This window comes from Camelus bactrianus, chromosome 22, assembly GCF_048773025.1.
Source record: "Camelus bactrianus isolate YW-2024 breed Bactrian camel chromosome 22, ASM4877302v1, whole genome shotgun sequence".
NCBI lineage: Eukaryota > Metazoa > Chordata > Mammalia > Artiodactyla > Camelidae > Camelus > Camelus bactrianus.
In genome coordinates, this window is record NC_133560.1 from 10,192,553 (window position 1) to 10,204,755 (window position 12,203).

Below are 12,203 nucleotides of genomic sequence, written 5' to 3' on the forward strand. Positions count from 1 at the left end.
ACTCAAGTACACAGAGAAGTATAAATGACCCGGAGGAGAGGAAGGAAGACAAGCTCAGGTCTCTGCAGGGCTGGCGGGGTAGACCTACCATTTGTTCTACAGAACTACCCCCCCACCTCAGAAGGCTCAGGAATAGCAAGCATCAAGTTCTCACATTAGATCTGAACAGCGAATGAAAACAGAAAATCTTTGGGGAAAAGAAAAAGAAAGAAATCTTTGAAAAATCTCTTTCAAGACTACACAGAGTCCATCAACTGATGCACAGATAAATGGGAAGTTGTACATCCACCCAATGGAATATTATTCAGCTTATTAAAAATGAAGTACCGATTCATGCTACCATATGGATGAAACTTGAAGACATTGTGCTAAGTGAGAGAAGCCAGACACAAAAGGCTATGTATTGTATGATTCTATTTATATAAAATGCCCAGAACAGGCAGATGTACAGAGACAGAGCGTACACTAGTGGGTGTGGGAGAATGGAGTGAGGAGTGACTGCTAATGGGGTCAGGGCTTCCCCTTGGGCTGATGAAAATATTCTAGAATTAAGTAGTGGTGATGGTTGTACAACCTTGTAAATATACTGAAAAAAAAAAACTGAATTGCACACTTTAAGGGATGAATTTTGTAGCAGGGGAAATTATATCTCAATTTTTTTCAAAAAGAGAACACAGAACTTCCAGTCAGCTTTTTCTGATTTAAATATGAACTGATAGTGAAAGAGGCTGTTCTTTCTTACCACTTCGAGTGCTGCCCCCTCCCCAGTTTTGCAGGTGGGTGGGAAACAGCATACGCTCATTTTGAAATCAGACAACACAGACTCTAAAGCAGGGGGGGAAAAAAAAAGAACTGAAAGGCCAGAATCTTGAAGAACATCTTGACCATGAAAGACAGAGACCAAAACATACAAAGACAAATTAAAGAAACTTGGAGCAGAGATAATGCAGGGCTCAGAAGGAAATTTTAAATAATTGTCATTAATATGCTCTGCATGATGAGAGAAGATATTGTTCCCATGAAGCAAGTGTAGCATATCACTCAAAAGGAGAAGCCAAAGAACAAGAACTTCTTAGAATAAGTTTTTTTATTTAATTATTGCTGAAATAAGTAAACCTTTCAATAAAAGGATTAGGAGATTAAGTTGTGTGTCTCCCCAAAACACCCTCTCCCTCAATAAAAAGTCAAAGAGATGGCAAAAGATAAGAAAAGATTAAAATGAAATTAGAGAATCAATTCAGGAAGCCTAACTTGAAAATCCAAATAATAAGTGTTCCAGAAAATGAGGACAGATATAATGATGAAAGGAAAATGATCATAAAAATAACATTAAGAATTTCACAAAAATGATAGGACGTAAGTCTCTGGATTTTAAAAGCCCTCAAAGTTCTCAGTGCAATGAATGAGATAACTCTACCAAGGAACATCATTCTGAAACTGCAGAACAGTAAGGATAAAGAAAAGATGCTGACAGCATCCACAGAGGAAAAAAACCAAGGCACACACAAACAGATCAAGAAATGAAATGATAGCCAGCTTCTCAACAGCTAGAGGAAAATGGAGAATGACTTCAAAAACCTTAGGAAAAAATTAATTTCAACCTCTATATCTGGCCAGACTGTAAGTGAAAAGATTAAAATTAAGAACTTTAAGCATGAGAGATCTGAAGAATTCACCTCTTGTACACCCTTTCTGAGAAAACTACTAAAGGATATTCTCCAAGGAAACAAGGAAGGCAAAGGCTCAAGGAGGAGAAGAATCAACACATACACAAAGGCAAACAGACATCCCAGGAAGGAGGGAAGGGAAATGCCAGGGCTACCAACAGCTGTGCAGAAAGCTTAAAGAGTAGGAGGGAAGGCTCTGAGATAAATACTGAGCTGAAGAATTGCCTGATAGGTCTGACCATATAAAAAGTTACATGGAGAGGTTTACAGGTCTGTTGAAGAGCGGAGCATGACTGGCCAGATATTCAAAGAAAACTAAACAAACAAAAATATTGCACAAGAAAGGAAATTTAATTACAGTAGACTAACAGACACAATAGTGATCACTGCTTACAAAGTCATAAAATGTAAATACTGAATAAGGTGTTTATAAAATATTTAGATAATTATATTGCAAGAAAGGAGAAAGAGAAGGTGTAAGTCAGCTAAAATCTTCATTGGCCATGATTGGAAGTCAAGCAATAATGGTCAAATTGATGAACCAAGAGATAGCTTGGGGGAGGGTACAGCTCAGTGGTAGAGTGCACACTTAGCACGCACAAGGTCCTGGGTTCAATCCCCAGTTCCTCCATTAATTACCTCCCCCACAAAAAAAAAAAAAAAAAAAAGAGAAAGAGAGAGATAGCTTAATATGCATCCTATTTAGAAACATGGAAGTAAATTCCAGGATAAATAGCTAGCTGGGCTGAAAGATGTTCTTTCTGGGAGAAGGCCTCAGCATTAGTTGAGTAGCCTGGGGGGACAGAGAGGGCAAGACAATTTTGACAAAAATTTTTTAATTATCTGAAGTGCACTAGTTTTGAACTCAAGACATGGTTTGATGTGGGTCTGCCATTTCCAGGCTGAATGACCTTGTGTGAGTTCTTTCCCTTCTCTGGCCTCAGTTTCTTCAGCGTCGGTAATTTCTACCTAGTACATAAAAAGGGCATAATGTCTTCGTGGATAAATAAATGGGAGATCCCCTCTCTCACCTCCTGCTCCATCTGAATGTCACCTTTGTTTCTTCTAGGAGGCAGGGACTGTGTCCTCTACTTCTTTTGTCACCCACCCACCCAGCACCCAGCATCCAGTAAAATATGTGAAAAGTCTACCCTCTGATAAAGCTGCCAAATTCAGTAATTGGCTATTATGAGTTACTGGTCACCCAAGAGAAGTATTTCATTGAGGGACAATTATAAAAAAAAATGGAGATAATACCATTATAATAATAACATTGCTACCCAGTAGTTGTTTTGGGTTTTTTTAAATTATTTTTTTAACTTTTTTAAAAACGTTTTTTATTTGGGGGCGGTGATAATTAGATTTACTTATTTATTTTTAGAGGAGGTACTGAGGATTGAGCCCAGGACTTTGTGTATGCTAAGCATGAACCCTACCACTTGAGCTATACCCACCCACCTTTTTTTCACTTTTTTTTTATTGTAAGGGGTGGGGGGTAATTAGGTTTATTTATTTCAATGGAGGTACAGGGGATTGAACCCAGGACCTGACTGCCCAGGTAAAGACCACATTTCCCATCCTCCTTTGCAGCAAGGGGTGGCCCCAACCCAGTGCTCACAACGACTGTGAGAAGATGTGGAGCATGCCACTTCCACGTCACTTCCTCAAAAGAAGGCTGCCTACCGTCCACTTCCTTTCTCTTTCCCCCATCACACAGGCTGGTTCACAGACACGATGACCAACAAGACAGAAGGAATCTGAGGCCCCACATGACACAGTAGAGCAGGGCTGCCCCTCCCGCCCCATGGCCCAGCTACTGAGAGCCCACAGCCTGCCTCACCCACGTGCTGACTGGGAGCGCCTGGCGCTGGATGTGACAGGAAAACACGAGAGCCAGTTAGAGAGAAACTCCCTGCTTCACTTCTACAATCAAGCAGCAACTGAAGTTTGTTCTTAATTAATTTTTATATACACACACAAGACCCAAAACTCAAAATATGCAAAAGTATGTATTATGAGAGGTCTCCCTTGATGCTGAACTCACCTAGCCAGATCCCACCCCACTCTCAGCCCCCAGGTAAAGACTGTTTTTGGTTTCCTGTGGCCTCTTCAGTAATTCTTTTATGCACATATAACTGATAAATGCTTATACTTGCTTCTTATTCACTCAAAACATAATTTTCTATATTCTACACCCAACACTCTACACTGGTACCACTTCTGGGAATCTATTCTTAGAAAATAACTAGAAATGGTGCTATGTGACCAAAGATATTAATTTCAGCATTATTTATAACAGTTTAAAAAAAAAAAAACCAAGGAACCCTTAATGCACAGAAACAGGAAACTTAGCTTTAAATTTGTAAAAAGTATTCCATGACATGGGGAAATGCTTCTGATTTTATATTAAGTGGAAGAATCAGATCAGAAATACAGTGTGGTTTCAACCATGTGAAAAATACGCATAGGAAATGAAAGGAAAGACCCCACACCCAAAAATCTGTAGTGCTTTTTGTCAATTGGAGAAATTATTTTTTCTTCCGCTTCTTTGTTCCCCAAAATGACAACAATGAGCTTGTAATTTTTCCATACAATAGGAGAGGGGATAGGACAGGGGAGGGAGAGATAGTACCACCCTCCTCTCTTCAGACGCACACCCAAGGTGTCTGAGCGCCTTCACCTGTAAGAGTGACTCTGACTGGGGAGGGTCAGAATAAAGGCCGAATTGGATTTTTTGTTCCTCTGCTTGGAATTCCTTAGCCCCAGGCCTTGATGCTTCCTTTTCTTCTGCCTCTGTTCAGCTTGCTCCCCTGAGTATCTCTGGTCTCTGTGTAGCTGAGCTGGGAAGTCACCATTCCAGGTAGAGACTGGCACAGCAAAGGCAGAGCCTTTCCACGAGTGGGTTGGAGCTTGAATTGTATTTCTCCTTTCACCCTAAGGAATGACTGTTCCCCAGACAAGATGCTGCTCTACTTTATGTCAATCAAGAAGTGTCTCCTTTGCCACCCCTACCTCAGGTTTCCCCACAGCCCATACCCACCAATAAGCCCTCATCCAGGTACATCCCCCTCCTCTCCCCTTCCATGCCAGCCCACCATGGCTCCATGAATTTCCCACATTTTTCCATCTTCCTTTGAGTTCAGCCAGCATTTTCCAATGCATGGTATTGCCTGGATTTCTAAAAATTATTAAGTATTGACTTTAAAGTATATTAAGACAAAATACAATGAGGGTCTCACAGCCATGATTTCTTGGATATTATGGAGTTCCCAAGTTAAAAAAAATACCTGCTTCAATAAAAACGTTGTATCAATAAATGTATTGTTTAACTTAATATGTTTACCTTTATATATCTTTATTTATACATTATTTCTCTTACCCGGCTATGGAAAACAAGGTTTAGGAAACTCTACATTTGGGTATTCTTTTTTTTTTTTTAATGTTTTAATACGTACCTGGGAGGGATAATTCATTGCCACCCCTGAGATCCCCACCCCGAGAGGCGGGCCTGGGCAGAGAAGCATGGACAGAGGCGAAGCTGCCCGGGAGGGGCAAATGGGAGGCTGGGATGAATGTACTGTTTTTCCCGGTGAATCCCAGGAGGGCAGAATCCCATCCGGCTCCATCCAGAGCATCTTCCTGACCGGGTCGTGAGCAGCCAAGGTGTTGTCCCCTTTCACCCAGGAGAGGGCATGAGTCTGCAAGCAACCCGCCGCCGCCGGGCACCAGGCAGAAGCCCCCTCACCAAGCACCAGGACCGGGCGTGCTTCCCATTGCTGAATGACAGACTGCCTTTTCAAGTCACTTGCCGAGGTCACTGAGTCCAAACCTAGTGAGATACAACATACTTTTGAAAAACCTCTCATTTCCGGAAGGAAGAGCTGACAAGCCAGGACCTCCCCACCTCCTCCAAGGCCGGGGAAGCAGGAGTGGGAATGCGGGGTGGGGGGTGGAGGGCAGGGGGTGGTGTGGAAACAAAGATGGACCAGGTTAAACAGAGAAGGGCCTTTTAATCCCCCTGCACTTAAGTTTGGGACTCATGAGCACTTGGCGCTTTTTCGGGCAGCCTAAAACGAGGGTCCTTCAGCACTCCTCACATTCTACGAAGGAAGGACACATGGGTGGGAGTGGGACGGGCTCGGAGGCAGGCAGGCGACTTCCTAGACTCGAAGACTTCAGGGGATTAGGACAGTGACAGGCGTCTTCTGCAGGGAATGCTGCCAACCTCCCCCTGCCCCCACCTCCCCCTGAAGCCTGGGTCCAGCCTTCGCCAGCTACCCTTGAGTCCAGCCTCTCTCCCCATGTCTCAGTTCACATCTCAGGACGTTTGGGGCAGGGGGGCAGGGGACAGAGGGTTTGGCAGGTCCAGTCCCTACCAACTGCCACCTTGCCACGCGTGAGCAGAACAGCAGGTGGGTCCAGCAGGAAGGCACAGTTTGCCTGTGTTGGCATCTGGCTGCATCACGCTGCAGCTTCCATGATATAAATACAGGGAGCGAAAATAGCTAATCCCAGATAACAGCAGTGTAATCACCCAGCGCCCGGCCTGGAATCCCGGAGAATTTGGAGGGAGCAGCTGCCGGGGCTCCCCCTCCAGCAGCCCGCTGCCCCTGGGTGGCCTGGGCTGAGCATGTAAGCCAGCACAAAGCTGGGGGAGCGGGGAGCAACTGGAGGACAGAGACCTGATGAAAAATACCTCGAATCGCCACCCTGCCTGGGAAGAGATGATTTTTTTTTTTTCTAGAAGCACCATGAAAATCCTGAGCTTGTAGCAACGTGAACCTGGTATCCGGTCTTAGTTGTAACTGGGCTCCTGGTCTCATGTGATGATACACATGGAATCGTCCAAGTTTGGGTTTTTGGTTTTTGGTTTTTTTAGCTTCTGGGTATGATTATCACCCCTGGTGTCACTGTGGTTCCCCCAGTCTGGGAGGTCGAGCCTCTCCCATGTTCCTCCCACATTCTGGTCCTGAGCACCAGGGTGGTCAATCTGTGGCCGCCAACCCCGGGCTCTTGAATTCATTTCTGATGTGCTGGCTGCACCCAGTGGTTACTGCTGAGGTTCCAAACAATGCGGCCACCTCCCCCGTGGCGACCATCAACTGTCTGGGAGAAGCTGCCGGGCCTGCTGTCTGTCCTCAGTCATTCTGTTCAAGCAGCACGTTTAATTAGGTCTGGATGAGATGGTGCAAACAGCTCAGGGCTCCCCTGCCCTGTTCAGAGTGTGCCTTGATTCTCCGGTTGACGGACAAGCCATCCCCAGCCGCCAGTCATGTCTGTCCTCACACTCTCTGTGGTTTGTCCCAGCTTCCCAGCTGTGCTTCTGAAGGGCCCTGGGCACTCAGATCCCTTCTGACAATCGTGAGGCACTCTCTCGCTCAGACACCACTGCAGACAGAGCCTGGCAGCCCTGGAGTCAGCTTGGTCTGGGCCACTGGGAATGGAGACTGATGGGCTGAGGCCACAGAGGGGCTCCGAAGCAAGGATGGGGGCCAGACCTCACAAATACGTCCCTGGTGAGCACCCAAGACATTTGATTCCTTATGGAAGCATCACTACCATTCTCTGCTTACCCAGGAAGAGGAGAGATTACAAACCAGAAGGAATGGGAAGTGGAACCACTTGTCATCTCTGCACAGTCCTGGGGTGACTGCAAACAAGACTTCTGGCTAGGTTCCGAGGGGCTTGTTCTCTGGTCCTCTTGGTTGGAGAACCCACCTCATTATGAATAACATTATTTTTGTTTGGAGGAGTTTTTTCGGGGGGGGGGAGGTAATTAGGTTTGTTAATTTATTCATTTTTAAAAGGGATACTGGGGATTGAACCCAGGATTTCGTGCATGAGCTATACACCCTCTCCCTCTTTGGAGTTTCATGTCACTTTATCACACAGACTTTCATATTGTCACCATGGAAGACAGTCACTGTGTCCTTTCTCCCTAATACAATTGTGAGACCAGCCACAAATATTTCAGTGAACAGCAAGCCTTGAGCTGCACAAACCCCTGATCCCTCAGCTCAAGGCAGCGGACGGAGCAGATGGAAGGTTTGCCCACCTCGCCCACGGGAGATGGAGACCCTGTCAAAAGAGGCGACTGTGAGGCCGACAGGCCACCCGGGCCACCACAGGAAGCTCGGCCACCAAGATCAAATTTGAAAAGAGTATTTGGAAGACACAGGGAAATGCTTACGATTTTACACCAAGCAGGAAAAATTGCGTATTATGCAATCTCAGTCATGTAAAATATACCCAAAGAAAGATGACAGAACCACACACCTAAATATTTTCCACGCTTTTTGTGCCTTCGTAAAATTGTAGTTTCTTTTTCTTCTTTCTCATGAGCTCATCGCCCCATGGGTTTCATCCCAATTTCTGTGCTTTCTAAAGAAGGAACATGGGGCCTGACAGCCACCTGTGCACAAAGGAGACCCAGGACATCTCGCACATGACTGCTTCGGTGAAGGCCGGAAAAAGGTTTCAAGTTAAAACTGTAAGAGAGTCGAATTAAAATATTAAATAAAAAATAATAATGGGGGAGGGTGTAGCTCAGTGGTAGAGCACATGGCTTAGCATGCACAAGGTCCTAGGTTCAATCCCCAGTACCTCCAGTAAGTAAGTAAACAAACAAACCAACCAACCTAATCACCTCCCCCCTCCAAAGATAAAAACAAAAACTATTTTTAAAAGCTTAAAAAAAAAGAAAAAATGATAAAGTATTAAATAAAAAAAATTCTGCCTAGTTGTGGCAAACAACTGACGTTTGTAGGAAACTCTACATTAGTGTATTAATCTTTTTAATTAAAAAACACTTTAAAAAAATTTTTTAATGGAGATACTGGGAATTGAACCCAGGACCTCGCACATGCTAACCGCACGCTCTACCACTGAGCTGTACGAGCTGTACCCTTACACCCGTAGTGTATTAATTTTTAAAAAGAAAAAAAAATTTAAAAATATGTACAAATGTCTGACTTGGTGACAGATAACCCATTTCCACTCTCGAGATTCCTGTCCCAAAAGGGGGACCCACACAAAGAATCAGAGAGAGGGACAGAGCTTCACAGTGAGCATGTGGAAGGCCAGGAGGCCCCTAAACAGAGGGCAACCCCCCGGTGAATCCATGAGGCCCCATCGGGAGTCCCTTCCGCATCCGGTCAGCTTCAGCCTGGGTCCAGATACTGCTCATCCACTTAAAGACCCTTGGTAACAGCCACCCGAAGACTGACATCAAAGATGACATTTGGGATTGTAACTACAGTGTACCCTAACTATCCGAATCTCTTACTCCTCATTGAAAAGGTCTTCCTTACATAGTTAACAGAAAACAAACCCCAACATAACAAGAGAATAAAGGGAAATGACATTTGTTGAATGCATACAATGTTCCAGAAATTACATTAGAGACAGGACAATGTAGCATATCAGAGATGGCTATCACACTGCTGTCCATTTCACAGATGAGAAAACCGAGCCTCAGAGAGGTTAAATAGCTCATCCAAGGTCACCCAGCTCAATGTGGTCAAGCAAAGCTCAGATCTGCTGACACCCGGGCCCAAGGTCTTTGCATCAAGTCTCACTAACCCCTGCCTCTACAAGGACTTCCTCATGCACAGAAAGCCACGAGGGGCTGGGAGCAGAGGGAGCAAGAACATGAGCTGAGACTGACAAGATCCCAGGGGGTTGACAACCTCTCTCCCCAGACATTTCACCACTGGGGAGACACATGGGCTCAGAAAAAGAAAGCCAGAGAAGGAAAAGGAGCAAAGGTTCAAAAGCAAAGGCAGGGAGCAGCCTCACCGTGGAATCAGCTTCTCGGCTCTGGGCCGTTGGGCTATAGCCCACTGGCCAGTATGTAAATGTGGGGTCCGCTGCGTATGAAATCAACAAGACCAGCTCTTCCATCTCTGCCAGACAGGCAACTCCGGCTGTAATCTAATCGCACCCCTTGAAGCCCCAGCCAGCAATCTCGTTCCCTCACCCTGTCACAAATGCCATCACATTGCATCACAGATTCCCCTCACACGCACAGCCCCGGCAGGACACTGGGACCTGTCTTGGCCACACATCCACAGATCGGCAGGGTCAGCCCTGGTTCTGCACAGTTCACAAAGGCCAAAATAAGAGTGAGACCCGAGAGGGGCCCCTGCGGGCAGCAGGCCTGGCTGGCCCAGGGAGGGCAAGGCTTGGAGGCTTGCTCTTAGCTGAGTCCCGGTTCCTTGCTGCTGCCCACTGTGGGGAAAGTTATTAGGGATAAAAACAAAAGGAAAGAAATAATCCTAAAATGCAATTATTTTTTAAATTATTTTTTTAAAGGAGTGAGGAAAAATATAGTAAAAACTCATCTGATGATTCAGATTTTAGATTTGACTGCTGTAATGAACCGGGTACCACTAACTGGTCTGATGTTTGGGAAGTCACAGAGGGACTGCCTGATGCAAACTGCTTTGGCACCACCAGCCCAGGCCTGGAGTCAGCGGGTGCCCTCCTTCCCAAAGAGTTCAGATGCCTCTGGAAACTCCGGGATGAGGATCAGGGGGAAATGAACCTTAGCACGTTGCCTTTATATTGGGTCGCATGTTTCCAGGTAGTTTATCTCATCTGCCCCCACAGTAATCTGGGAGGCAAGTAAGCCCACGGCTATTGTTCTCTTTTAACTAATGAGGAAAGGAAAGCCCAGGGGACCCGCGGTCCTACAAGTACTTTGTGACAGAGCTGAGACTAGAGCTAAAATCTGGAAGCCTGAACTCCCGTTACCAGCTACAGCCAACCAGGTAGTTCACACCAACTGCCATTCTGCTGAGGACAAACACAAAACCTGCAGAACAAATTCTTAATTGAACAAACGGAAGAAATTCACGAATTTTCTTGGAATAAAGAAGAGGAACATGACTAAGCTCAGCTTTTTTTTTTTTTTTTTTTTTTTTTTTTGGTGGAGGGAGATTAGGTTTATTTATTTAACTGTTTTTTTAAGGAAGGTACTGGGGATTGAACCTAGGACCTCGTGCTTGCCAAGCACATGCTTTTACCTTAAGCTCTGTCTTTTACTTTCCCTGGCCCATTTAAAACTGAAAGATTATTACACTCACAGGCAGTAACAAAATTACCCTGCCCCTCTTATTGGTCAATGTAAATTTTTTTATTATTATTACTATTAGTCCTAAATAGGGATTGCTCTGCCTCAGATGTGAGGATTTGTCACAAAAGCATGCAAAGGTAAAATAAACTGAAAGAAAAGCTATATAAGCTTTTTTTTTCAGACGTGGTTTCTTTGTAAGAATTCTGTCTGCCAGAATACCTTCTGAGAAAGAAAAGGGGTAAAGCCAATGAAAGACATTGTCATCTCACTTTGTTGCTATTATTGTTTGTAAACATTTGTTTATGGTTTTACTAAAATGGATGATTACTCACAGTAAATAGCAAAACAAACAAACAAACAAACAAAAATCTGCTTCAAGGCATCAGAGAGCTAATAAAATAATGAAGAATTCCCAGCCAGGATGCAGGGGAAGAAGGAGGCTCAGAGCAGTGAGGCCATTCTTTGAGCTGCTTTAAGACCCTGGCGGCGTTTGGTAACTCTGCGAGTGGTGGCTGAGAGGCTGAGTGGCACTTTTGACAGCCCCAAAGGCAAAAGGGGCAGAGGTGGGGTCTGAAGCCCACCAAGAGTAGGATGGGGGCTTGCTTTGGATTGGAACTCCAAAGGGGTGGTCTCTACAAGGAAGTGTGAACCAGAAGGAGACAGGCCCTTGCAGAGACTACAGCTAAGCGGTAAGTATCCCAAAGCCCCGAAATTAGATTAAAGTAATCCTTGATTGTTGGTGCCCCAGGAACCTGGCAGTAGCAAACACAAACCTTCTTAGAAGGAAAACAATGTAATTGGAGGCCTCCAATAGATTCTGCAAGCAATTTTGCAAAAACAACGCCCAAAACACAATTAAAAAAAAACAATTAAGGTACAAAGGATACAATGCAGTATTTCTGAAACAAAACCAAAAAAAAAAAAAAAAGAAATGGAAAATCAACAAACAATAGAAACAGACCCACAGAAGCTCTCGATATTGGTGTTACCAAAGACCTTAAAGTAACTATGATTACCACATTCTAGGAAGTAAAAGAAATAAAACATAAGGCTGAGGATTTTGGTAGAGAACTGAACACTATAAAAAGAACCAAACAGATATGTTAGAATTGAAAAATATAGTAGCTAATATTAACAACTCAAAGGATAGTTTAAGTTTAAAAAAAAAAAGTCGTGAGGGGGGAGGGTACAGCTCAGTGGTAGAACGCACGCTTAGCATGCAAGAGGTCCTGGGTTCAATCCCCAGTACTGCCATTAAATAATAAATAAGTAAACCCAATTACCTCCTTCCCCTCCAAAAAAAAGAAAAAACATTTAAAAAAAATTTTTAATGGTGAACTATGTTAGGTGAGGAGAAATTACCAGAATACAGGAGGGAAGACAAAAGGAGAGCAATACAGAAGATAACGCAAGAGAAGTAAGTGAGATCTAACGTGTGTTATTAAGGACCCAGGGAGAAG

General features: G+C 44.4%; 1 long non-coding RNA gene across 27 annotated transcripts in view; it reads right to left on the reverse strand.

Moving 5' to 3' along the window:
• LOC123613430 (uncharacterized) overlaps nucleotides 1-12,203 on the reverse strand; it is a 463,022-nt gene that overhangs the window by 412,687 nt on the left and 38,132 nt on the right. The window contains exon 2 of one of the 27 annotated variants that reach the window (XR_012501559.1): nucleotides 5,123-5,496. The exons of the other annotated variants lie outside the window; for them this stretch is intronic. This is a non-coding gene — a long non-coding RNA (uncharacterized LOC123613430). The remainder of the gene's footprint in view (nucleotides 1-5,122; nucleotides 5,497-12,203) is intronic. 27 annotated transcript variants of the gene reach the window in all.